The 22,755-nt window shown below is 35.6% G+C and overlaps 1 long non-coding RNA gene across 1 annotated transcript in view; it reads right to left on the bottom strand.

Annotated features, from left to right (window-relative positions):
- Positions 1 to 467: 467 nt before the first annotated feature.
- The window catches only part of LOC144224605 (uncharacterized), a 226,325-nt gene continuing 204,037 nt past the window's right edge, over positions 468 to 22,755 (bottom strand). Inside the window, exons 2-5 of the long non-coding RNA XR_013333084.1 lie at positions 22,097 to 22,250; positions 19,217 to 19,295; positions 7,720 to 7,922; positions 468 to 597 (exon numbers count right to left, since the gene is read on the bottom strand). This is a non-coding gene — a long non-coding RNA (uncharacterized LOC144224605). The remainder of the gene's footprint in view (positions 598 to 7,719; positions 7,923 to 19,216; positions 19,296 to 22,096; positions 22,251 to 22,755) is intronic.

Genomic DNA, 22,755 nt, shown 5'->3' with positions numbered 1-22,755 from the left:
AAGGCAGAATTAGAACCAAAGTCTCTGTCTTTCTACCTAAAGTTCTTTTTTTATTTAGACATTCACACACTTATCCATAGATTCTTTTATTCATCAAACTATGGTATTACACATACAAATAATGTCAGACACTGCTAGGCACTGACCATGCCAAAGAAGCCAAGGATGAACTAACATCTTCATGGAGACGACTCTGTGCTAAGCACTATGTCAAGGGAGAGTACCTATAAGGCTTCCAATTTAATCATCATAGCTATTTTGAGAAGTATCCCCATCCCTTTTTCCCTGGTGAAAAAACCTGTATTTGTTGAATTTAAGTATTTTTGATCTCAAATTTAGTGATCTTATTAAGGTATGATCCATGACTAAGAGAAAATCGAAACAGACTTGAAAAAATAATTTCATTTTTTAATTTCATTTATTTTCATTCATTTATTTTTTAGAAACAGAGTGAAAGGGAGAGAGAAGAAACAGAGAATCCCAGCAGGCTCTGCATTGCCAGCGTGGAGTCTATGCGTGGCTGGAACTCATAGACTGTGAGATCTTGACCTGAGCTGAAGAGTCAGATGTTTAACCAACTGAGCCTCCCAGGTTCCTCTGAAAAAGTAATTTGAATGATGTGTCATAAGAACTATAAAAGAGACACAAATCAAGGAAGGAGCAGAAAACACTGACTATTAAAAAGTGTTAGCAAAACTGACACTCATTAGTGATATTACATCCTAGGAAATTAACTTCTACCAGTCTGATTTGATCCTTTCAACGACCCTGTGCAGAAGGTACTACCATCCCTATTGTACAAATGGAAAATATGAATACAAGGAAGTGTGCCCAAAGCCACAAAGTACATGAATGTTTTAAGGTGTATGTGTCCAACTCCAAAGCCCACACCTTCCCCATATGTTCTACTTCACGTCATGTATGCTACACCAAAATCTATTTCTCATTTTCTCATCTTGAAGTGAACAAACCTCTCTGGTCTCCCCCAGATTCTCTGGATTGCTCTGCTTTTTACCTCAGATTGCCAATAAACTTCCACTCTTCATTAGAAGTGAAACTTGTGTCTCCAAAAAAGTTGCCTCAGAGCAAACTGAAATAGTGCCTGCACAGTAATACTACTAAAGGCTTTACTGGAAAACTTTTACTCTTCCTTGATGCTTCAGTCCACAATATCTCGGGATGTATTTCTTTCCTTTTGACAATTGTATCATTATGCACTTCATTTTTAAATGGAGCAGAATAGGTAGAGAGATACAAAGCTCGCTCCTTGGAGAACCACAAACAAAATAGCATTCCAGGAGCATTTTCATAAAGAAATGTATTCACTCAGAAGATGAATAGAGTTGATAAGCTTGGCGTCTCTAAAGGCTTGCTCTAACTTGTACTTTGAAAAAATAATATAAAGGAGAGAGCTTTAGAAAGGAGTGGGGCAGTAGCTACATTCTGTTTTATTAGAGAAAGATGGGCTTCCCTCCCAGGGCAACAAGATTTTTCACTGCTATCAGCCCTCCAGACTGATTATATACAGTTAAACTCATCATGGCCGTGCAGTGTCTGTTGATTCCTGGGCAGATCTTGGGATTCTAGAGGCAAACAGTCCTATGCACCGAAGAGAGCATTACCCAGGGCAGCTGAATGATGCCTGCCTGCTGCCTGCTTCAGCGACGCTTCGCTATTCTGACAATGCCAGGAGGGACTCTGAGCTTTAAGAACCTCCAGAGACTAATAATGCAAGTGCTAATCGTTAGCATCTCCCAGAATTCTTGTAGTTCTCATCTCCAGATTCTCAGGCTGCTGTTTGTATAATTGAAGAAAACAACACAGCCAAAGGGAGGCAATTTATCTTGTGAGCCTCTGGTAGCAGAGCAACCTAGCTGGGTTGCATAACAAAAATCAAGGCAGAGGAAATAATTGATTGGGGTGGGGGGTGGGGAGGAGGCTGTGGGTGTGGTTTCTCCTCTTAAAGGAAATCTGAATTAAAAGATAGAAAAAAAGTAGTTTTAAGAGGAATTAAAAATCTTTAGGCTTTAAAGTGATCTTGAAGAAACATCTCCCCACTGGAAAAAGCAACCTCAGCAGAGAGACATGCAGAAAGAGCTGCATTTATTATTCAAAGCCAATAAATACTAGGGAATGACATCTTAGGCTAAATAGGTCTATCTTGTGCTCACTGGCTCTGAATCACCAAGCTGAAAGGGTACTGAAAGATTATTAGTCTAACATAACCAGTTAGATGCAGAGTATAAAATATAATACAAGCATCCTGACACCCTCTCAATATTGATTCTCCTATTATTATGTGGTCTATGACAATAAACTTATAATAAAATACCCTAAAGAACAAAAGTCATGCAACTGCTAGACTGAAGGACACCTACAAATTTATATACTGCCGCTCTTTTAGAAAACGCTCTAAGAATACAGATATAAATAGGTGGTCCAGGAATGTTTCTAGGTTTTGTAGTTTACTGGATACCTGAGGAGGCACTAGTAGATAAATAAAAGCTGGGAACTGACATTTACCTACCTGGCAATTAGCACTTTCAACCTCACCAGAAAGTTGTTAGAACGGCTGAACTTTGGATCCACCCAGACCTACTGAATCAGAATCTGCATTGTAAACTAACCATATAAACTATCTTGGGATTTTAGCAATAATCTTCTATTGGCTAGCCTTTCATTTTTAGCAGCTGCACCAAAATATTTTCATGCTTAAGGAAATAAAAGAATAAGGCATTCAAGTGGAAATTAAGGATAACTGGGCTATGAAACATTATAGTAGGACATTAGAAAAGCCCTTTATTTATTTTAAGGACTTACTTTCAAGTTTTCTGATTTTTTGTTTGTTTATTTTAATATCTTATGCCAGACTTCTTTTTGTCTTTCATCTTTGCCCTCTGCATTGAATTGAGTGCTGGCAACATCATCCCAATTTACCCCTTCTTGTATGAGGGGACATGACATGTGTCCCCTCGCCTGGGACACACTCTCCTAGTTATAAGTTTCTACCGATTCAGTTATACTTCACCAAAAACCACTTATGTAGGTCTCACTTAGCAAAAGTCTCCCTTCATCTGGTATTATTTCACCTTTCTTGTTGGTACTTCCTTTCCCATTGTTTTATTAGGTCTGCTACTGAGCAAGGGGATAATGACCCAGGATGTGGCTACATCGTGTGATTAAGGTAATCATGCTGGACTGATTAAAAGCAGAGGAAGCTAAACAAAAGTGGTCTGTTAATATGGGCATCTAAAAGCAGATATGTTACCAAGGCCATAAAAGTGCTAAATATATTATTTCCATCTCCAATACACCTTGTTCAGAGGAAAAGATTGGAAATGGTAGAACATCTCAAAGGTTGTTTTCTACTAATTGGTATTAATATCCTTATTCATATTAATCATAAAAATATCAAATAAACCCATAGTTAAGGTGCTAAAGAATTCTTACACTGTCCTTCATGGTAGTTATTTCCACATGAATTTTCAAAGAAAATAATAATAGGAAAACATTTATGAGCCAGAAAAAAATGTAATTATACACCCAGTCCCACTAATCCATATTTCAGTGGGCTGAGCAAATGGAAATGGAAACAAGGTGGGAAAGAGGCAGAATAACAGGGATGAGAGCTCTTCTTGTGGAATCAGTTTGCTGGTCCCGGAGAAAACAAATTTACTGGCAAAATTGAAAGAAATCAGAAATTGGTGGATTTTTGCCTGTGCTTATGTTTCTAATCTCAATCCATTATAGTATGCACTTCTGCATATACCCGGAACTCACTGTATTGCAAAGTGTTCAAATCAATATTTTGTTTACTTACTTATTTTTAAGTGAAGTATAACTAACATTGTATTAGTTTCAGGTATACAACAAAAATGATTCAATATATGTATTCAAATCAATATCTGAGGTCAGCAAATGCACACTGGGTGCTGTTGTAGTCTCCAGAGCCTTTAGAAATTGCAGATGAATGGCTGCAATTGCCAGTTAAACAATTTGATGATAAATTTTAACTGTGAATGCAGTGGGATTTATATCTGGAGCTGCAACTCTAAGTTTTAAGAGTAAAATTCACTTAGAACACTAATTTCCCAGAGACCTGGAGGCACAACACGGGAACCTCTTATACCAAATTCTCTGGAGGTTTGTTCAGGTTTTGTTTTGTTTTGTTTTTGATTTTGGTTTTGGTTTTGGATTTTGGATTTTAGCTAATATTCAATAATTTACTCAATGCATTCATCAAAAAGTGAACGATTCTTAGATTTTAAAAAAACTCAGAGTTCCTTGGCCTTCTCAAGTCTAATCTTCTACTTTCATTAAGCAGGATCACTTCCTGCGCTACTGAATCAATGGGAAAAAATCCCAATCCCAATATTAAGTCCCCCTCTTGATCATGACCTTTTGTTGTTTTTTTCAGTCCTTGCTCACTCCCATTTCAACCCCTTCTAACTTCATCAGGACCTCTAGCTCCTTGGCTTCTCTAATACCCCCAGTTAGGAGTTTTGCTGGCTCCCCTATGTACTTTGGAGCCCCCATCAATCATCCATGTAGCCCTGAATTCTCTCAGAGGATTGTCCAGTGCCACACCTCACCCACGCATAAGTCCTAGCACCTCCTTGATTGATTGAAGCAGTGAGATCTCTCATCAGTGCCTAGAATTTAGTGAGATATCAATAATTGCTGGTCTGTTTGCTTGTTTTTTTATCTTCCGTATCTACTCACTAACTCTTATTCCAGACCTGAAGAAAATAACTAGAAGACTCATAAAAATAGTCTAGATTGAATCACTACCATCCATGTTTGTCTCCTTTCAGCCATATCCTCAGAATTCTTAAAAATTACTGTATTTCCCTCCCATTGATTTCTCTCACATCTGACAGAAGCTATCCTATTTTGTTTATTCTTTAAATTCCCTACCTTCTTGCTTTCCTGTTCTCCACAGTTTACCCTCTTCTTTTCTGAAAAACTTGCATGTAATTCACATGAACTCCTTTGACCTCCTCCACAGTTTTTCTCTAAATACTCCTGTGTCTTCAGGAACCCTTCTTTACTCTTATTTGCAATGCTAATTCCTCTGCCTCGTGATTCTCTGGGACCCTCTTCTTTTAATTATTCTCATTCTTTTTTAATGTTTTTTTTTTGAAAGAGAGACAGAGAGAATGAACATGGGAGGGGCAAAGAGAAGAGAGAGAATCCCAACCAGTCTCTGCCCTGTCAGCACATAGACCCATATTGGGCTTGATCCCATGAATCCTGAGATCATGACCTGAGCCAAAATCAAGAATCAGACACTTAACTGACTGAGCCACCCAGGCACCCCTCATTATTCTCCTTCTTATAACTTCAAGTGTTCCTTTGTATTGGTCACAGCTCAATCCTATCCTGAAATAGTTCATTCTCCTGCCACCTCCAAACAGCACACGTTCATTTTGCATCTATATCCCATACCTATTTTTCTCAAAAGAATAATGTATACTTGCTTGCATGTATAAATTTCTTCATGTATGCCATTAATTCAAAGGAATTTGGGGGCTTTTAAAATGTAAGGTAAACATCTGAACTTTTAAAATTTGGATTGTACTCAGCAGCAATGAAGGAAGTGATGGGACTCACTATAATGTGGACACATCTGAAAAAAAAAGTCAGCTTGCTGGCAGAAAAGCAATGGTGTCCAGCTACCTAAGAGAAAGTAAAACTACAAGGGCCCAGACCAAGAGGACCCAGAGAAATCTAAGAAGTAAGGGTCAAGATGAGCCTGGACGTGTTAGTTCCCCAGTTTCTGAATGCTTAATTTATAAGAGAATTTAACTGAAAAGTAACATTAAAATAATATATATGTATATACATACATATACATATATGGAAGTCTCTATTAAATTTCTTACTTTTGACTAGAGGAGTTTAAGCTAAATGGAAATTTAATTTAATATGTAATATTAAATGTGTAATTATAATTAATTAATATTACATTTAATACCTAAAATATCATAAGCCCTTACATTAATTTCTAAAATAAAAATTAGATAGGCATCAGCGCATTATCAATAATCATAGATATGGAACCAGGAGGATAAAGTATTCTACTTAGTTTTCTATTTGTATATTTTCTTTTATCAAAGTAAATCAACTAAATAAACATTGGTTAAAATAAAATCAGGCTTTTTCATTCCAAACATGATTTTCATCAGCACAGTAAGAAACTTCTTCTGGCTTCTGTTGCTCATTAAAAAAAAATATATTAGAGAATCAAAACCACAAATTTAAAAATAAAATAAGCAATCTGTGACAAGGCCTCTCTTTGTTTAGACTCCCTATTTCTGAAGCTTCCACATCATAAGACAACAGTTTACTCTGACACCTTACAAAACAACAAATCTCTCCTATTTGGCTTAAGCAAAATATGGATAGAGAGCATATCCATCAGCCTTCCATTCATGGAGCAATATGTACAGTATCCTCACACACATTTTGTTCTCCTATCATTCAGCACCATCCAAACTGGTGAGCCTCTTCATTTTTGCTACCTGCAGTAATTCAAATTTCAGGCCCACACAACAAATAGAAGGATATCTGCTACTCTGAAAGACAGAGTGATGTGGGTATTCAGGTGCTTATTCTTCATTTCAAGGAAGGCCACAGAACTAGCTCTTAAACATTCTTCAATATGAAAATTTCACAAAATTAAGGCAGGGACCCATACTTTTTCTCACATTGTTTTAGGGTTTTTTTCTGTTTGTTTATTTTTGGGTTTTTGTTTTTGTTTTTGTTTTTGTTTTGTTTGTTTTGTTTTTTTGTTTTTTTGTTTAATCCATCTGCCATCCTTCAGAAGACTTCCAAACACAGTACCTCTCCAGGTTTGGCTATATAGATATTACTCTAGAATATTTTAAGCTCCAGGATATCTTTGAGTCAAATGTATAATCCTATACTTTTAAAAATAAAATTGTTAATTTTAAATAAGAATGGCTATCACGAACCCAGCTGAAATGATTTTTCACATCCTAGGTACCAATGCCCCACGCGTTTACATGAGATAAGGTGTGGACTTTGAGACTGGACAGAATGAGTATTCCTGCTTTAAGGAAACATAGAGGCCCCTTTTATTGCAAACCTTCCCCCATGTAAAATAAAGTATTTTTCCTCATTTTAGTGGCCTTCTAAGTTGATGAGCTGCTTAAAGCAGCAATACTGGCTGCACATATGTTAAAATCACTGCCAGATGATGGCTGTTCCAAGGATAACACAGGACACCCCCATAGTGTGTAGGAGCTGGGTAGGAGAGAGAGAGGGACTGATGCAGAACTGACAGTCCTGATAGGAGCAGATGGTGGTGAATACTCACAAAGCTTTTTAATACACACCACTCCTTATTCCAAGCTATTGTATGGGGACTTCCTGCATGCCAGAGTTTTCAAAACTAATTGCCTTTGTATCTGCTGCCATAACTGCATTTGTCCAAGGGGAAAGCCAGGGGTGAGGGGACGGAAGAGAATGTACTGTGGACTTTCTGGCGCTCTACTACTTACTTATTCAACTGTCTATTAATTATGTAATTTCACTGTTCATAGATTTCAGAAGGTGCAGCCAGGAATAGATCCAATGCCCTTTGGGGTTAAAGAGTGACAAAGAGAGAAGAAATAGGGGAGGGCAGGGGTTGGAAAAGGCTATGTTTAACTTCATGGGAAAGCAATAAAATCAAACTCAGTGAAAAAAAATTACCTTGATAAAAAAGTCTCACAGTGTATCCAAAAACAGTTAAGTCAGATTGGGGGCTTCTTCTGAACCAGGGTAAGTGTTCCTGGAGACATGAGCATCCTGTATGTATGTCTTTGGTGGAAGACACTTTGTTTCCATGCCTCCTCTTTAAGCACTTGCTGCCCATCATTTTTACTTGCTGAGCACCCACTGTGTGCTGTTGAGAGCTATGAAGGATGGAAAAGATAGTGTATCAGTCAGGGTTCTCCAGAGAAACAGAACCAATAATATGTGTAGATAGACAAATAGAGATGCATTTTAATCATCTAATTCATGTAACTAGATCTTGTAAGTTTGGAGGCTAGAAAATCCAAAATCTGCAGGGTAGGCCAACAGGGTGGAGATTCAGAGAACAGTTAATGTTGCAGCTCAAGTGTGAAGACAGTCTGGAAGCAGAATTCTCCCTTTCATGTGGGATGTGTCTTTTTTTTTTCTCTTAAAACCTTTACTAACTGGATGGGGCCCACCCACATTAGGGAGGGTAATCTGTTCTACTCAGTCTGCTGATTTGAATGTTAATCTCATCTAAAAAATGCCTTTACACTAACATCCAGACTGGTGTTTGACTAAATCTCTGAGTACCCTGGCCTAACCAAGTTAACCCACAAAATTAATCAGCACACATAATCACCTGCCTCATTTAACTTAAAAGGGAATGAATCTTCATAGAAAAAAATTTTAAGGACTCACCTCTTTTCCACTATATGAAAGTACTTGTCCTCTGTGAAAGTCTATTCAAAATAAATTTTATGAACTCTGTTTCCCAGGCATACCCTTTAAATATTGTTTTCTTAAAAAATCTGAAACACCAAAATATTCACTTAATATTTCAAAATTACCTTGTCCGACAAACTTCTCAGTTATAGGGAACTGACTTAAGTGGAAACAATTGCTTTTGCTCTGCCATAAACCTGGGGACCTTATTAGTCTGAGATTTAATAGTTTAGTGCTGGTTATTTAAAAAGTCAATATGATTGGTTTAGCCAGTGTGTGGGAGAAGTAGTAGAAGATACAAAAAGGAGGTGGGTGAATTTCTTGAACATTTCAATCAATGAAACTGAAATTGTCAGTTGGGTATAAAAACACTAAGATTTTCTTTTCTATTTTTGGAGATTCTGAGTGAGAAAGAAATACAGCTATGTTCCTTTAACTAAAAAGTATGAATAATAAATATAAAATTACAATTTATTTTTTACAAAACATGTCATCTAGTTATGGTTTGTTCATTTGGCCTCACAAACATTCCTAAACCATGCAGGGAAGCTACTGTTAGACCCTCGGTTCCGAACTGGCAAATGAGATTGAGAGAGATTATGAAAACACCTTTTGGCTACTTGGCTGATAAGTAGGAAAAACAGGATTTAAACCATGTCCATCTCCTTCTAAATCTAAGAAGTTTACAGGAGGAGCAGCTATATATTAAGCTTCAGGTTTGTGCCTCAATTCATTTACCAGATGGGAATAAAATAACACTTCTCAGACTGTTTTGAGGATTACATAAGGGTATGCAGGGAAAGTGGTGAGCACAATGGTTAGCATATGGGAAATCCTCAATTCTTGCAAGCCTCTAGAATTACTTATTAGCAACATCCACAACTCTGTCTAAGAGGGCTATGGAATGAGCCCTTGGTCCCAGCACCTAGAAAAGGGATTGCTTGGTTTGCACTGCAGTGTTGCTCAGCTATAGGGGATCCCAACTATATAATATATAATGTATTCAAAGACAAAGTACCCCTTGTAATTGAGCAAGGTCTCTGCATATTATGGCAGTACAGAAGCCGCTGCCACAGCAGTCAAAATGTGAGCAAGGTGAAAATAAGAGTCCTGAAAAAAAAAATACGGAGGAAGCGGTAACCAGTTGGAGCAGTACCCAGCAGGGTCAAGCACCTTAGGTATCTTGTGTCTAATAGCAAAGAGAACTAGATGAAGCCAAACTTCATAAAACTTGCTACTCCACCACACCTTAGTGATACATCATCATCCATATCAATAATTTCTTTCTCTCTTATCAGAATTTTAGGGATGGAAAATCAAGGCAAAATTAAAATTTTAACAAGTTAAACTATTGATTGATTAAGTAGACCAATCATATTAGACATTATTCTCTGAAAACTCACCTCATGAATCTTTTAATTACATATTGATACTATAAAATGGAAGGTAAATAGTATTCCTCTCCACTTGGCATATAGAGAAACCGAGAGATATAAAACTTAATTAGATTGTACTTAGACTTATAAATCAGTGAAAAACCCAGAATTGAATCCAAGTGATGTTTTTATTCATATTGTCTATTCAGAAAACCAAATGGCAATTTTTACATTTCATAAAGAACAATAAATCAACCTCAATTTCCTTCACAAACAAAAAATAGTATAAATTCAGTACTCCAAAATGAAAAAAGCACCTTAGATTAAAATATCAATATAACTGTCTTCTGAGAAATCAAATAAAATATTAAATCTAAAATAAGTTTGTTTATACTGACAAGCTCAGTGAAAAATATCAAGGCCAGTTTGTCTAAGCAATAAACCTATGAAAATCAAGTTGCCAGACATAAATGCTTATGGGTGACATTATCTATTACTATGGTGCCAAACAAATGTTGGTGACAACTAGACAATACATTTAGACCATGAAACGCAATGATTCAGCATGCTAATTTTCTCTACCCCCTTTTTGAAACATTTTTTTAATAGTGAAACACCATGAAGACAGACTCCCGGGAAAGACACCAGTCTTGATTTACAATTTACCTCTTCTCTGAAGGGCTAACAATTCTTGCTATTCTTTCATCCTTGCCCTGCCAGATCTCAAGTGTGCTCAGCTTTGAGAACAGAAAAGATAATCATTTCTGGCTTATATTGGGTTCTCCCAGGAGCTCGACTGTGAGATTAGGATTTATGTGCAAGTAGTTTATTGAGGTGATAATCTCAGGAGAGTAGGGAAGTGAGGCAAGGAAGGGAAGAATGCCAATATATGGTGTTTCATAAGCAGGTAAACACAGTGGGCAAGTAGGATTCAATCTGGCTTTGTACTTTTGGCAGAGAGTGAGAAATATGTTCTAGAGTTTTACAATGGGAGTAAAGAGAGAACTAGACTACTCATGTACTAATTCCCATTTGTAATTCGTGGGAAGCTGGGTGGCTGGGGGTGGGTGGGGAAAGTCATTAGTAGTTAACTCCCTAGCACTTCTAGCTTGCCTTGACTCAGACCTGTGGAGTCAGAAAAAACCTTTAGAGTAAAACCTGAAAGTACTTGTATTAAGAAGGCTGTGAATGCCAAAGGGATAGAGTTGGGAAGCCTACAGCATCTTGTAGTAGTTGTTAACCTCAGACGTAGACTAGATTAATAAGTACAGCATGGTCATCAATCTTTATCACTTTACTTCCTAGACCCTTTGGTGTGCAGTCCCTTTAATATTTACATAGGGCAGGGATTCTCAATGACCCTGCTAGCACCATATGTCATGGCCAGTTGTAAGATGTATAGCACTAATGTATTACTAATAAGAGTTCAGTTACCAAAATTTGAAAATAATTAACCTTTTTAATGAATTTATATAACCCCCAGGTTATTCTTTTTGATCCATCCATCTATAACCCTGGATTGGTATGTTTCCTAAGTGAAAGGGTAAAGAATAGAGTGGACATTTGTACTCTGAAATGCTCATAACCAAGAGTCTACATCATGTACGCTACAAACTGAAGTGTCTCTCTCATATAGACAAATCTTTACTCTGTATTTTATGAATTAAAAGGGTTTGGAATCTGGTAAAGGCAGCAATCCATCTCTATATATTCCTTCTGAGTAAAAGACTTGCAAAGGATATGCCAAACACAAATCCTCAAAGAGTTTGAGGCATATTCTCTCTCTTTTTGTGGAAAAGTTTAATTTCATGAGAAATTTAGTTAGATGTCTGATCAAGTACTTTCCAAAGGGCATGCAATAATCCAAATTGCATTCAAACTTGGGTAAGACTGGCATGTTACCACATCCAGGTTTAGAGTCAGTCATGGAGAAATAAAGTGCATTATAATTGTAGTCACCCAAAAGAAGAGGAGAGAGTGCATACACTCTACAACATATAATAAAATGTTCTCAAAGCAGAATTTGTTAAATTTTTTAGGATGTCTAAGAGTTGTTATAAGAATGCAAGTATGTGTGCATTTTATAAAGTGAAATCAGAGTCGAATCTGTCCAAGAGAACATCACTAGGAAATATATTAATTATTAATTCAACACTTTGAATGTTGAGCACTGCGCTAATAAGAAAAAAAAACCTCATGCCATTACAGAACTTAATTCATACAGTTGGAATATGCATACCAAACTTTAAATACTAGAAAAGGCACCAGACAACTGTATATAATTATTCTGTAATGATAGGTTGAGAAATAAGTGCCAGAAGTTCATAAGAGGACCTCATCATTATTGATGACTTGGCTGAGAAGACAGAGATTGAACCCAACCAGAAAGATAGGTTTCTGGATGCGATCAAACAACCATCAGGTTAAGGACAGAAGACAGACGCAATGAGAAAACTGAGACTACTTAGAACAGTTCCTTAGTGATTATTGATGTAGTAGTAGACATTCAATGAATAATTCAGTATTCAATAGTTCACTATTGAAAACTCAGTAAATCACTATTATTTTTAAGCATTTATAGCCCATCAAAAGGACACAGCTATGAATTTGGGGCTCATTGCATCTCTGCATTTTGTTTAACATTTGTATCATTTTTTCCCAAGCATCAGACAGCAGGTCACCAATTAAAGGATTTAATGATACTAAATTTTGAAAATTGTTTCTTAAAGAACATTAGGAGGAAAGAAAGTGTCTTTATAAAAGACAACGGTGAGTAATCCCTTCTGTATTATTAAAGGCTTAATTTTCAAGTCAATCCAGATTTGAGTTTTTCTGAATAGTAAAATAATGATCTAGACAGTAGTCAGAATCTTGTGTCTTCTGTCATTCTATCCATTCAATAAGAAGATGTCAGAATAAAATATTATGTTTAAGGGCGTTATGAGACTAACCAGACAAAATAATTTTGGCAAAATTCTCCCCAAAGGAATTGTTTCACAAGGTCATTTACTCGTAACTTTGCAGAAATGCCTCACTGAAGTCCTTGTAAACCTCCCTGATAACCTAAGTTTCTTGAGACCACGAATATAGCTAAAATTTAATGGATTTTAAAAAATTATATATGACACACATTTTTATGAGCTTTATGTATATTTCCATATATTCCTTCCAATAACTCTTTGAGGTAGGGGATATTATTATCCCCATTTTACAAATGAGGAAGACTGAACTATAAAAAGGTTAAGATATTTGCCCAAGGTTTCAAAGATATTAAGATTTGAACGAACACAAGATGTTGAAGGAACATTCCTACATTTAATAATAAGAGTTATAATAACTTTTAATATCCTTGTGTACTAATTATAATATCAATGTAATTTCTGGATCTGTTGGGGGTTTTGACGAATTTTCTTCCTCATTATAGATCATATTTTTCTGCTTCATTCCATGACTGATAATCTTTTACTGGATATCATACAATATGAATTTTGCCTTGATAGACATTTTTATACCCCTTTAATTCTTAAGTTTCATTTTGGGATTCTGTTACATTTTTTGGAAATAGTTTCAGCCTTTTGAGGATTACTTTTAAGTATTGTTAAACAAGACGGCAGTAGCCTTTAGTCTAGAGCTAATTTTGCCCTACCACTGATGCAACGCCCTATGAGTACTCTAACCCCAGACCATTTATAATGAAAATTTTTCCAATTTGGCTGGTGAGAATATGAAACAGCTCTGATCCTGTGTGAGGACTGACAGCTATTGTGTTAATTCCTGTCTGTGGGTGGTTCTTTATCCTCTCTTACATCATTTCTTCACACTTATTTACCAATTAGTACTCATTTAAAGACTTAGAGAACTCTTTGCATATCTATAGAACTCACTCTCCATAGCTCTGCTGTTCTGCTTTGAAAACTCTAAACCACTGAGGCCTTCCTGAATTCTTAAGTCTGTCTCAACTCCAGAGCACCACTGGCTGTTTGGGTTTCCTTTGCTTCTGCTGCCACCTGGAAACTTTAAAAACGAACGGAGTGGGAAGCCTGGGTGGCTTGGTGGGTAGGGCTACCAACTTCAGCTCAGGGCATGACCTCTTGGTTTGTGAGTTCAAGCACCTCATTGGGCTTTGTGCTGACAGCTTGGAGTCTGGACCCTGCTTCGGAATCTGTGTTTCCCTCTCTCTGCCATTCCTGACTTGAGTTCTGTCTTTCTCTCAGAAATAAATATACATTTAAAAATTTGAAAAAATAAAAATGAAAGGAGAGAAGTTTTAGGGCTCACTTTGTTTGATTCCCTTTTCTCAGGAATCATTTTTCTTTGTTGCTTTTCAAATTCTGCAAACCGTTTTTTCTTTCTTTTCTTTTTCCTTTCTTTCTTTTGTTCTCTCTCTCTCTTTTTTTTAGTTGTTTCATACAAGAAGGTAAACCCAGCCCCTACTACTCCATCTGAACCACAAGTGGAAAGGTTCTGCTAGAGAAACTCATTTCCAAAAGTCTAATCCTATACATTGCTCTACTAGCGATAAGCATCTAAGTCATCTGGGAGATGAAATGCGATAAAAGTAAGTAGTAGGATTCATAATTGTTGCCATCCTTCATAGAAGTCAGGTTATGAGTGGGAAACAGATGGTAGGGTCAAATTGGATGATTTTAGGAGAAGTTAATAAGGGGAGAATTTAGCAAAGTATGGACATTATTGAGGAAAAACAACAAGGGAAGTTTCAGTATCTCAAGATTACTAACAGAAGGGGAGCTGTTGCCACCCTAAACCTGAAAGTGGAAGAAAGATTACTTACAGAACAAAGAATAATAATTATCCTTGAGAGAAGCTGTAGAAGTCAATACAGAAATGCAGCCAACTATCTAAACTATCTAACAAAAAAGGTTTAGGTCAATATAAACCCTGACCTCACAGTAATCCTACCTTCAAGATCTCCTGCCAGCCTTCTATTGATCCTAATCAGAAGTTGGAGGTCAAAGGAGTCATTTGATCTTCTCTATGGGTCAGTTTCAAGAATGATTGGTACAGAATATAGAATTTGTGAAGAGATTTGATCTGGAAAGACATAGGAAGATTTCTAGGACATTACACCATAGTAAACTAGGATATTCCACTATGGTAAACATAGGAAAATATGTACATTATCAACTCTATGAGCTGATGAAGATGAGTAAAAGGAAATAAAATTGTCATGTCACATTCACATTGAATATAACCTGGTAAAATATGGTGACTGTTAGCATGTCTATATAGATGATATCTTTACAAAGTATCCACAGTAGTCAGATAATTATAACACAGGAAATCTGAATAAGCATCACAATCAATTTAACCACTTAATCATTATTTTAATAGTGGTTTAGTAAGTAGTTGTTAACCTATCATCAAGTATTTTTACATGCTCAGCATTATACCAAGAAATAGGAGCATATAAGAAAGCAAAATGTGTTGATTACGGTCAAAAACTTTATAATATACTTTGGAAAATGAAACATGCATGCAGCCAAGTAATCAATTAAGTACACACACAAACATACACAGCATGTTTTTTTTTTTTAATCTAGAGATAAATAACATTAAGATGTTCATATGATGTTCATGCAAGGAAACTGCAATTACAACTACAAGAAGGAACAGGCAACTTAACAAGGGCTGTTAGCCCTCCCTCCTCCAACAGCAGAGAGGGAAGCATGGAAAACTCTAAAAACAATGCTGTCATGTTTCCATCATTGCCCAAGGCACAGCAAGAAGGCTAGCAGTACTAATAAACTGGAAATGGTGGTGAGATGAAGAAGGCTCTGCCTCCAATATAAAATTAAAATATTATCTGTACTAAACTGTTTTAATAACTGAAAATACCAGAAAAGAGGTGGGAGCGTTCTAAATTATTGTGAACAAAGTTCACTGTGCCAAGATTAAAGAAAATTCTCAAAGCACCATTGGTACCAATTATTGAAAACAAATTTTTAAAGTTTTGCATTTATACATCAATAAATCGAGATTCCTCAACCACAAAATATCAGAATCACAATATAAAAAGACCATCATAGAATTAAATATGTGTAGATCCTTAATTTGCAATTTAGAGGAATTTATAAATTTATATATTGCTTTCTTATAAAATTTTGATGATGTAGAATTTCTTACTAGTTTTGCTCTTTGTTGTTGGAGCCCTTTACTGATGACCTTTGATTTCCTTATATCTCCTCCACTCAATAAAAATGTCCTATTACTTAGATTTTACAAAAAAATATATATATATGTATATAGATAGATATAGACAGAGAGAGATAATATATTAACAATGAATACTGACCAGTGGTGTTCACACAAATAAGTGCAGAAATCTGAACTGTAGCACAAAGAGAAAAATGCCAAAGCATAATAGAGTATTTATCAGTTTTTAACATGCCTATGACAATTTAAAAAAAAAAGCCCATAATATAAATTAGGAAAAGTAACTCTGTTTTAAAAATAATTCAGAAGCAATATATCTTAAATTAAATTAAAAAACGGGGTGCCTGGGTGGCTCAGTCAGTTAAGCATCCGACTTCAGCTCAGGTCATGATCTCACAGTTTGTGGGTTCGAGCCCCTTGTCGGGCTCTGTGCTAACGGCCAGCTCAGAGCCTGGAAACTGTTTCAGATTCTGTGTCTCCCTCCCTCTCTGACCCTCCCCAGCTCACACTGTCTCTCTCATTCTCTGTCTCTCAGAAATAAATAAAACATTTTAAAAAATAGAAAAAATTAAAATCATGTTTCAAATTTGCATTTCCATTAAAGGGTCCCCAAAGGCCAAATTGATAAGGCATATAATAGCTCCTCTACCAAAGAGCTATTCTGACTTACTTGGCAGATTAGAAACCGGATCCCCACATAGGTATGTCAGAACCATGCAAGCATCAAATAAATGTGGTGATATAATTTACATTATCAGAAGGCAAATGGTTAGCTTTTACCTAGTAGACTTCCCTCTGTTTCTTTTGTCTTTTAGAGTTTAGTTTGTATCTATCTCTTCTGGTCTAGAGTTTTTATTAATAATTGAAGTGGCACTTTAAGACACGTCATGAGTTCTTTGAATCTACCCAGAGCTATTAAATAGTCATTCTGCTTTCTCTTTATTTACACAGAGTTGATGTGAAGCCTTTGGAATTCTTTCTCAATCAAGCACAGTAACATCAGGCACTATCTAAAAAATGAAAGACCATTTTAGAAATGTTCAGCTAGTACCAGTTCAGAAATTCTGACCTAATCCATTACATTGTGAAATTTGGATGAGGAGATACTATTATTAAAGTCCCAATTTTCTGGGTGACAAACAAATACATTGAAATGAAAGATTCAGCTTTAAATAGCTTACGACATGACCTTCACAGATATTTGATTTAAAAAAGGATTAAGCAATTTGTGAAATCTGTTTTCTGTTTTGTAGAATTAAAAACAAAAAGAAAACATGAGAAATCTACCTTGAACCAAATAATTTTGCTTTTCAAGTGCACAGAATGTAAGTAGCTTGCTCAGAGACATAAATGATGCCATTAAAAAATCAGGAAAAAATCCTGTTAACTATTCCAAATTGATTTCTATTGTTTTCTTAAATAGAGAATGGATAAAACTTCTCTTTATATATAACATCATGTGGAAATATTAATAACAACAAAAACTGAGTAACAAAGGAAGAAGAGAGAAGTATGCTACTATAACTTTTTAAGGTTTTACCTAATATTTCCTAATAACCTGAAATAACTAAGCTTTCTTAACTGAGAAATAATTAAAAATGAAATTTGCAAATCTTAAGAATTTTTAATGGACTTAGACATAAACATTTTCTTTTCCGTTTTTTTAATGTTTATTTTTGAGAGAGAGAGAGATCAAGAGAGCATGAGTGGGAGAGGGGCAGAGAGAGAGAAGGAGACAGAGAACCCAAAGCAAGCTCCATGCTGTCAGCACAGACCTGACGTGGGGCTTGAACTCATGAACCGTGAGATCATGACCCGAGCCAAAACCAAGAGTTGGACGCTTAACCAATGGAGACACCCACATACCCCAAATATAAACATTTTCTAAAGGAAGTTTGTTCTTTACAAGATACCAGTGGTTCATTGGATCTGACTCGTGGTTCAAAGATTTTCCCTAAAAATATTAATCTTTTCTGTTTATCCTTTAAAATTGGTTAAAGAGGACTTCCATGATGGCAATCCAAATTTTCTCTTCCACCCATACTTTTTTGCCTATGTAAAAAATGTATTAGAAAGTCTTAGAAGAAAGAGATTTAAGATTAGGGGTAATAAACATACTGAATCTGTTTTCAATTAATGCCACCCTCTTAAAAGGGTAATTATTGAAAGTAGGACCATATTAATTTTTTTAAAAAGGAAATCACTTTAATTCATTTTATGTAAAGCTTTAACTTTCACCAGAAAATGAAAGCCATCCATTCCATAAGATTAAAAGCAAGTGGTAAGTGTTTTCTAAGTCACTATAAATGATCTCCTTAAGGGGGAAAAAGAAGAAGAAAAAAAAATACTACCAAGCAATGAGCTAGAATAATGGACTCTCAGAACAAGGAACATCAGACACTTGCTAAAACTATAAATGAGATGCTGCATTATTCACTTTCTGTGCAACCACATATATATTTGAACTGCTATTTGTAAGTGGGTGGTTCCATAGTGAGATCGTATAATGTGCAAAGATATTTAAGCAATTTATCAGTGATATTAAGAAGTATTATTTAATGTGCTGCAGAATACTATAAATTGCACATGATAACACTCTCATAAATTGGACTTAGAATAATAATCTGTATACTAATGCAGCAATGACTTTCTAAGAAAAAGAAAGTACTTTGAAAATCTTCATTGTTCTTAAAACCATGCTATATCTCAGCCTCCACAGAAAATTAAATAGCCACTGCTTTTAAAGTTATGTGTCTCATCTTGAAACGACAGTAAGCAAACAAGAAAGAAAAGTAGCAAATGTGAACAAAGTTTGAAATCTATACAATAGAAAAACAAAACAGACCTCATTTGTCAAAATTTGGAGGTATGGAATGTTCCACATATTTCCCAATGAAAACCCAGCAAACAGAACAGGCACTCAACTACCTTTTTCCTTTGAAAAGGTCTTCCATCCCATGCCTTGAATAGCTCCTTTATTCCCCAACCCTAATATACTTAAAATCTCTCCCACCTAAACAGTGTTTAAGGGTTTTATGTTGTGTCAGTAATTATTTTCACAGTGGCATCTCCCTAGTGAGTTGCTAACAAAAAATCCACAGAGAAAGGTCTACTTAGAAAAAATGAAATTCCACAGCACAACATTCCGTTGAAAGAACAGGCATTCAGAATAGATTTTATGCAGATAATGTACTCACTGCACTTTTTCTTCCATTTAATCCACATTTGTCTGAAAAGTCAGCTCTATTAGGGGCAGGTATTTCTTTTCTTTCATCCCTTTTCTTTCATAAAGAAAAAAGATGTAGGTTAGAGGCTATCCAGGGGTAACATTGTTACCCCTTTGGGTCTTTCCCAAAAAAATCCCAAAAGGATATAAACTATAATAGTTACATATAACTAGAATATCTATCTTTCAATCAATCACTCAATCATCTATCTATCTATCTATATCTATCTATCTATCTATCTATATCTAGATAGATATATCTATCTAATATCTATCTATCATCTATCTATGACATGAAAGGAAGCACAGAGAGCATAGTGACTGAGGAAAGCATGGCATCTGAGGGAAATCAGTGTAGTAAGTGTTAAATATTAATACAAGTATTAGATGATCTCCTCCCTAATTTTCACTTCTATAAGTTGCTCATCTAACAGTCAAACTTCCTAGACATTGAAACTCTGGTGTTTCAAGTTTCATACTTTGGTAAAGTATCATAAACTGATGATATCATTCTCCAAAGCTACCAAGAAAATAGTATTTGAGCAAATTATGACTAAGGTAGAATTTGAGATGAAATTGCTAAGAGAATCTGCTAGTTACAAGGAATAGTTAGATTAATATTTTGGCTTTGATGACTGGCCCTGAGGATGCCTATTTTTTGAAGGCAAGGATCAGGAGCCAAAGCCCGTCTACAGCCTAGACATTAAAATCTGGCCTAATTCAGTGGGTTTTACTGCTCCTCATTTACACTACAAATTGAATGAGATAAATACTGTTAGAGTGAACCTCCCTTCTCCTGACTTTATTTCAGTTTAGAGAAACATCAATTGATTTAACTCTCTTCTCATTTCTTTACCCCATAATACAATCCTTCAACAGGGAGAAATATATTTCACTTGGGTAAGTTTGGGAATGGACCTGGGGAATTCCAAGTTTAATCAGTCTTTTCTTTCTTTCTCTCTCTCTTCCTTCCTTCCTTCCTTTCTCCCTTTCTTCTTCTTCTTCTTCTTCTTCTTCTTTTTTTTTTTAATTTTTTTTATCTTTCCCGTATATGCCTGCCCATGGACAACATTTTCTTTGGTCTTTCAAGCTACAAGAAATGTTCAATGGAAAAGACTTTGCCCTTGCCTGAAAGGCTTTCAATTTGTCTAGCCTTGCTTTGGATTAGTCTGTATAACCAGTTTAGCATTAGGAAGCACATTTTGGTCACACATGTGTCCAGTTCTTCAACATTTCTAAAATAATAAAAGTGACATTCCCTCTGCCACTGCCACTTATTTATCTTTTTGTTGTTGTTGTCTATTAATTTGTTAAGAACTTATGTGAAAGATAAAGGAATATTTTTGTATTAACCTTCTCAAGTCTCAATAAATATGCTACCTTAAAACAAATTTATTTATTTTTTAAAGATTTTTTTGACTTTTATGGGGCTCCTGGGTGGCTCAGTTGGTTAAGCGTCCAACTTTGGCTCAGGTCATGATCTCAAGGTTCCTGGGTTCAAACCCCGCGTCAGGCTCTGTGCTGAGAGCTCAGAACCTGGAGCCTGTTTCAGATTCTGTGTCACCCTCTCTCTGACCCTCCCCTGCTCATGCTGTCTCTCTCTCTCAGAAAAAATTTTTAAAACAGCATTTAAAAAATATATTTAAAAAGATTTTTTTGACTTTTTAATTTTATTTATTTATTGAGAGACCCAGGGAGAGAGAGAGTGAGTGAACGGGAGAGGAACAGTAAAAGGTAGACAGAGAGAGAATCTCAAGCAGGCTCCATGTCATCACAAAGCTCCACGTGTGGCTAGAACCTACTAACTGTGAGATTGTGATCTGAGCTGAAATCAAGAGTTGGTTGCTGAAGCACCTGAGCCATGCAGGTGCCCCATAAAACTAATTTAAATAGTGAAATAAATGTAGCCCAAGAAATAAGAAACTTTAAGTTCTTAAAAAGTGACTAAAGGTAATATATAAATAAGACACTTCTTTTTAGATGATATCATAGAAATTCTTGAAAAATAAGACCTATTTATAAAGTGGAGACAATAATTCCAGACAGAATCGTTAGGCAATTAGTTAAGCATGAGCAAGAAGGGATATAGCAGATGCTGGCCACACCCTCCGATCCACAGCCCTACCTTTAGAATCACCTCTAAGGGGCTAACAGAACAGGAAAGGTCTAGCCACAGCGCTGCCTCAGACGCCAACAAAGGGACTTCAAGAGCTGAGCATAGGCACATAAGGTGCAACTTACCCTTAAATGCACAGCAAAAGCTCATTAGAAATATATAATACATAAGTAAGTACAATTATAACAGAATGTATCATGAGTAGACACATTTGCAGAAGCCAGAAAGTTATAACCAACAGCTGTCAACCAAACCCAAATTTTCATATGCAGAAAGCAAGCTTAAAAGGATGCAGCCAATGCCTCTTGGGGCCATTGCCACTCTTGCTTTGGCAGTGGACCACTTTCACTCTTGAAAGTCCACTATACTTATCTACTGAATAAACTCTATCTCCCCATTCTGGTCTGGGGTCTCCCATTCTTTGGTACATCTGGTACAAGAACCAGGCAACCTGGTAACAGAATGATCTGCAAGATGATAATGCTTTTAATTCTGCTTGTTTGCACACTATAACTTTTAGATGTTTGTATTGAAAAAGAAATTTAGCCTTTCTTATAAAACGTGTGCCTTAGTGTAAGGCATGTATGTGTTTAACATTGAATGCACATGCAAACAATGAAAGCAGATGTCATATAAACTGTGACTAGGAAAACTTGTTACAGTTTTATTCCTAATGATCAGGGGCCACCAATAACCCTTTTATCATGACTAGATTCAAGTTGGATTTAGACTTACCACAGTAAATCAGATCTGGAAACAAAGGTCTGTTCTTCTTCTTCTTCTTCTTTTTTTCTCAATCTGTCCCGTTTCAACAAGGTGTGTCTTCAGAATAGAGGCATGTGGATCAATTGCAGATTTGCTTACATGGCTGTGCACATTCAACAGGTATCTAATAGACATGACCCTCCATTTTAGCAATATTGGGGATATTGAAACAGGAATATCAATAAAGGTATTATTAATTAAGGACATATGCCTTAAATTTTTCTTTCAATTCAGAAATACTTTGTTTAATATTTTCAATATATTTGAAACACTTTGATCTCTCAATGAAAATTTTAGTATAAACATTAATAATCACAGTAAGGCTAATGAAGTAATAATGTGATAACAGTTTTAGTAGAGCAAAAAAGACAAAAATATCAGATAAATTTTGTATTTTGATAAGATTATAGTCTGATTTTTTTTTTACATGTCATTAGAAAAGAATCTGCATTTGGTCTAGACTCAGCAATATATACCTGTTAAATAATGAAGTACTTTGAAAAACATCCCATACTTTTTATTTTATATTGGACATACATGCCATACATAAATGATTAACATATTTTAATATTAGTTTATTTAAAATTTGATATAAATAGAAAATATTTAAAATATTTATAAAAGAGTAA

This window comes from Crocuta crocuta, unplaced genomic scaffold, assembly GCF_008692635.1.
Source record: "Crocuta crocuta isolate KB4526 unplaced genomic scaffold, BGI_CrCroc_1.0 scaffold192, whole genome shotgun sequence".
NCBI classification, from domain to species: Eukaryota; Metazoa; Chordata; class Mammalia; order Carnivora; family Hyaenidae; genus Crocuta; species Crocuta crocuta.
The sequence above is the reverse complement of the archived record's forward strand: the minus strand, read 5'-3'. Positions and strand labels throughout refer to the sequence as shown.